Source organism: Bison bison, unplaced genomic scaffold (assembly GCF_000754665.1).
Source record: "Bison bison bison isolate TAMUID 2011002044 unplaced genomic scaffold, Bison_UMD1.0 scf7180017858048, whole genome shotgun sequence".
Classification (NCBI taxonomy): domain Eukaryota; kingdom Metazoa; phylum Chordata; class Mammalia; order Artiodactyla; family Bovidae; genus Bison; species Bison bison.
Genome location: NW_011488621.1, coordinates 628,384 through 634,519, shown reverse-complemented (window position 1 = coordinate 634,519; position 6,136 = coordinate 628,384).

Genomic DNA, 6,136 nt, shown 5'->3' with positions numbered 1-6,136 from the left:
GCAGGAGACAGGAGGAGAAGGGGACAACAGAGGATGAGATGGCTGGATGGCATCACTGACTCGATGGACATGAGTCTGAGTGAACTCCAGGAGTTGGTGATGGACAGGGAGGCCTGGCATGCTGCGATTCATGGCGTTGCAAAGAGTCGGACATGACTGAGTGAATGAACTGAACTGAAGAATTGATTTATAATACAGCAAATGTTTAATTTTTGTGGTTCTTAATCAATGGTATATATAAGATTCCATAATTTACCTTACTCAAAGTTACAGTGTACTTTATCTCAATGTGGGAATTTTAGGGTAAATTATTTTACATTTACCAACATTTCTACCTATTCGAGTTATCTGGGGTAAGAAGGAGTTGGGTTGCTGCCTTGGTGATAGTAGGGTAGCAGAGATTCAAATAAAATGAGACTGGTGTTAACACAGGTACATTTTAGGTTCAGTCAGCAGGGCACAGTTTTCCAAAGCTAGCTCTGCAGGCGGAAGGAGCCATTGTTAATCTATGGAATCTTATTATAGGCATTCATGCAGGTAGATAGGTATTTTTAAAATATAGCTGTAAGTAAACACTTAGTTATAGAGACAGACAGATGGACCTATAATAGAAACTCCCATACATGCCAGTGAGTGCAACCTCTGTTTCACATGCTCTGTGTCTTACTTCTAGTCTTTATTGTCAAATCTTCGATTAGGCAAAAGGTTGTTGTGCAGTCTTTTATCAGTGTCATTGGGACTCTAATAACTTTTTAAGGATGACTTGGTTCTATGCCCCCAATCTTATTTCCTTGTGTTTCAACCCAACAGTGAGTATTTTATTAATGACTGTTCTGCATATTGAATGGAGAATGTTTTGCTTAAAGAGACCTATTTTTATTTCAGATCAGTAAGGATATCATGTGCCAGATGGTTAATTCCCATGAGTTAATGAGTGTACCCACACACTTCATGATTTGAAATATCCTGCGGACATGTCCTTTGGTGAAAGGATTGCTAGATTTTAATTTACATCTGTATGAAGTACATATTTGCTTTTTTTCTGCTGACACCTGGAAATACAGATTTTCCTTATAATGTGTGAAATGTATGTCATTCTACTTATATAGTCCTTTGATGTTGGTGACTTAAATAATTTACAGAAATACAAATTCTGGTTGAACTTTAAGACTACATTTTAATTATCAATTGCATTTAAATTAGAGAGTGAGAACACAGTTTTCTGATGTATGTGAGAAGGGTAATAGTTGACAGTATTCAAAGAAGGATTTTTCTGTCCTTGTGTCAATAAGATTCATATTTTTAACTGATAGAACTTCTTTATCACGTCCAATTAATGGGCTAAAAATTTATAGCTATTTAAGATGAAAGGGATTCTTCTAAAGCAGTGACACTGAAATGTTACATTACATTTTAGTGTAATGTAGAAAGGCAGAAAATAACATTTGAATATTCTTTGAGAAAAGTCCCAAATAAAAACCATCACTATGTTAGATATTTTCAAGTAGTTGTATAAGGATGGTTGATACATATAGCTGAGTTTATATAACAGTTTATGCTTTAGTGATTCCAGGATGTAGAAGATGAACATAAAACACAAACAAATTCATAACAAAATATTTGTACTAACCAACAATGCCTTTATAGGTTTTAAACATAAAACATTTTTATAGAACTCTACAAATGACTAATTTTTATGTGCAATAAAATTATATGGTCACAGCAGGCACTGGTTCAAAAGCTCTATTACCTTTTTGATGTCCAGAAGAATAGCATTGTTATGGCTTTGGAGGTTACTTAATGGGACCATTTTGAAGCGACATAGCAGCAGCAGCAGCAGCATAGAGTATACACGGAGGTGTAGAATTTTTTGGACTGTCATATCTCTGTGAGGAATATAATACATCAAGAGAACAAAAGCACATGATAAACCACGTGGAGAAGCACGTGATGCAGAGCGTCTCTGCACAGCAGGAGAAGGAGACAAATGCCAAGTGCATTGCAATGCAAAGCTGCCCATAAAGAAGGCTCAAGCACAGCCAGTTCTGTAAATGCATCTACCCCAACTGAGACAGCTAGAAATAATGGAGACTAATCTATTTGACAGAATCTTTGTGTATTGCTGCCAATTGAATTTACAGTTGACCTTTCCTAAAAATGAAGTTTGAGTTTCATATAATATGAGAATTAAAACAATCTATTGACTGGTAAGATGTTTCTCTGATCCTTCTTGCTCTGCCACTGAGTTGTTCCATGATCACTTTTGAATAAGCAGTTCACTTTGAATAATTTGGTACTGAACTAAAGATTATGAAATTATAGTCTAAGTCTGTAATTAATTCAACCATTTGCAATAAAGTGACAGTTGAAACAAATGAAAAATAGAACTTTTACACAATCCAAGAATTCCACTCCTGAGTATTTATTTGAAAAATGAAAAACACCAATTTGGAAAGGTAATGCACTCCTATATTCATTTCAGCATTATTTACAATAACCATGATATAGAATCAACCTAAGTGTCCATTGACAAATGAATAAATAAAGCAGATGTAGATATTATTAGTTATAAAAAGGAATATATCTTTGTGTATGGTGTTAGGAAGTGTTCCAATTTCATCCTTTTACAACAAGCTGTCCAGTTTTCCCAGCACCATTTATTGAAGAGGCTATCTCTGCCCCACTGTATATTCTTTCCTCCTTTGTCAAAAATAAGGTGGCCATAGGTGCATGGGTTTATTTCTGGGCTTTCTATCTTGTTCCATTGGTCTATATTTCTGCTTTTGTGCCAGTACCATACTATCTTGATGACTGTAGGGCAACAATGGAGAAACATACCTAGAGAATAGACTTCTGGACATGGGGAGAGGGGAAGAGAGGGTGAGATGTATGGAAAGAGTAACATGGAAACTGATATTACCATATGTAAAATAGATAGCCAACGGGAATTTGCTGTATGTCTCAGGAAACTCAAACGGGGCCTCTGGATCAACCTAGAGGGGTGGGACGGGGCAGGAGATGGGAGGGAGGTTCAACAGGGAGGGGATATATGTATACCGATGGCTGATTCGTGTTGAGGTTTGACAGAAAACAGCAAGATTCTATAAAGCAATTATCCTTCAATAATAAATAAATACATTTTTAAAAAGGAATAGAAGTTTACCATTTGCGACAACATGTATTACCTCAAGGACCTTTTCGCCATCGTTGTTGTTGTTGTTCAGCTGCTCAGTCACGTCCGACTTTTTGCAACCCCATGGACGGCAGCACGCCGGGCTTCCTTGTCCTTCGATTGTCCTGGAGCTTACTCAGACTCATGTTCAGTGACGTGGTGATGCCATCCAACCATCTCATCCTCTGTCAGCCCCTTCTGCTCTTGCCTTCAATCTTTCCCAGCATCAGGGTCTTTTTGAATAAGCTGACTCTTTGCATCAGGTGGACAAAGTATTGAAGATTTGGCTTCAAAATCAGTTCTTCCAATGGATATTCAGTATTGATTACTTTAGGATTGACTGGTTTGATCTCCTTGTAGTCCAAGGGACTCTCAGGAATCTTCTCCAGCACCACAGTTCAAAAGCACATTCTTGGGTGCTCAGCTTTTTTTATGGCTCAAATCTCACATCTATACATGACTACTGGAAATACCATAGCTTTGACAATATGGAGTTTTTTCATCAAAGTGATGTTTCTGCTTTTTAATATACTGTCTAGCTTTGTCATAGCTTTCTTGCAAGGAGCAAGCGTCTTTTAATTTCATGGCTGCAGTCACCATCTGCAGTGATTTTGGAGCCCAAGGAAATAGTCTGTCACTGTTTCCATTGTTTCCCCATCTATTTGCCATGAAGTGATGGGACTGATTGCCATGATCTTAGTTTTTTAATGTTGTTTTAAGATATACCCATCTGAATGCAGAGTTCCAAAGAATAGCAAGAGATAAGAAAGCCTTCCCAAATTAACAATGCAAAGAAATAGAGAAAAACAAAAGAATGTGAAAGACTAAAGGTCTCTTCAAGAAAATTAGAGATACCAAGGGAACATACCATGCAAAGATGGGCACAATAAAGGACAGAAATGGTATGGACCTAAAAGAAACAGAAGATATTAAGAAGAGGTGGAAAGAATACATAGAAGAACTATACAAAAGATATCTTAATGACCCAGACAACAACAATGGTGTGATCCCTCACCTAGAGCCAGACATCTTGGAGTGTGAGGTCAAGTGGGCTTTAGGAAGCACCACTATGAACAGAACTAGTGGAGGTGATGGAATTCCAACTGAGCTAGTGCTGCACTCAATATGACAGCAAATTTGCAAAACTCAGCAGTGGCCACACGACTGAGAAAAGGTCAGTTTTCATTCCAGTCCCAAAGAAGGGCAATGCCAAAAAATGTTCAAACTACCACGCAATTGTATTTGTTTCACATGCTAGCAAAGTAATGCTCAAAATTCTCCAAGCCAAGCTTCAATAGTATGTGAACCGAGAACTTCCAGATGTTCAAGCTGGCTTTAGAAAAGGCAGAGGAACCAGAGACGAAATTGCCAACATCTGTTGGATCTTTAGTAAAAGCAAGAGAATTCTAGAAAAACATCTACTTCTTCTTTATTGATGACACTAAAACCTTTGACTGTTTGGATCACAACAAACTGTGGAAAATTCTTAAAAGAGATGAAAATAGAAGACCACCTTATCTACCTTCCAAGAAACCTGTATTCAGGACAAGAAGCAACAGTTAGAATCTTACATGGAACAACAGACTTGTTCCAAATTGGGAAAGGAGTATGTCAAGTCTGTATATTGTCACCCTGCTATTTCATGCAAAATGCTGGGCTGGATGAAGCACAAGCTGGAATCAAGATTGCCCAGAGAAATATCAGCAACTTCAGATATGCAGATGACACCACCCTTATGGGAGAAAGAGAAGAGGAACTGAAGAACCTCTTGATGAAGGTGAAAGAGGAGAGTGAAAAAGCTGGCTTAATACTCAGCATTCAGAAAGGGCCTTACTTTATGTGAAATAAGTCAGAGAAAGACAAATACTGTATGTTTTCAATTATGTGTGGAACTTGAAAAACAGAACAGAGAATTACAATAAAATGGAAATAGATTCACAGATACAGAGAACAATCTAGTAATTGACAGAGGATAACAGGTGAGTGGATATGTGAAATAGGTGAAGGGTTTAAGAAGTACAACCTACCAGTTATATAATAAATAAATCATAAGAATACAATGTACAGTGAATATAGTCAATAAGAGGGTAATAATGTTTTGAAGTTTGTGTAATGCATACAAATGAAATATCACCACTTTCTATACCCAAAACTAATATAGCACTTAAATTTAATTCAACTTTAATTTTAAAAAAAATAGACAAGCAAATCAATTCAAGAATAAAAAGGGGTGTCCCAAGGGTATTTAATAATAAGATAGTCAAGTGGGCCTTAGGAAGCATCACTACGAACAAAGCTAGTGGACGTGATGGGATTCCAGTTGAGTTATTTCAAATCCTGAAAGCTGATGCTGTGAAAGTGCTGTACTCAATATGCCAGCAAATTTGGAAAACTCAGCAGTGGCCACAGGACTGGAATAGGTCAGTTTTCACTTCAATCCCAAAGAAAGGCAATGCCAAAGAATGCTCAAACTACCACACAATTGCACTCATCTCACACACTAGTAAAACAATGCTCAAAATTCTCCAAGCCAGGCTTCAGCAATATGTGAACTGTGAACTTCCTGATGTTCAAGCTGGTTTTAGAAAAGGCAGAGGAACAAGAGATCAAATTGCCAACAAACGCTGGATCATGGAAAAAGTAAGAGAGTTCCAGAAAAACATCTATTTCTGCTTCATTGACTATGCCAAAGCCTTTGACTGTGGACCACAATAAACTGTGGAAAATTCTTCAAGAGATGGGAATACCAGACCACCTGACCTGCCTCTTGAGAAACCTATATGCAGGTCAGGAAGCAAAAGTCAGAACTGGACAGGGAACAACAGACTGGTTCCAAATAGGAAAAGGAGTACATCAAGGCTATATATTGTCACCCTGTTTATTTAACTTCTATGCAGAGTACATCATGAGAAACGCTGGACTGGAAGAAACACAAGCTGGAATCAAGATTGCCGGGAGAAATAT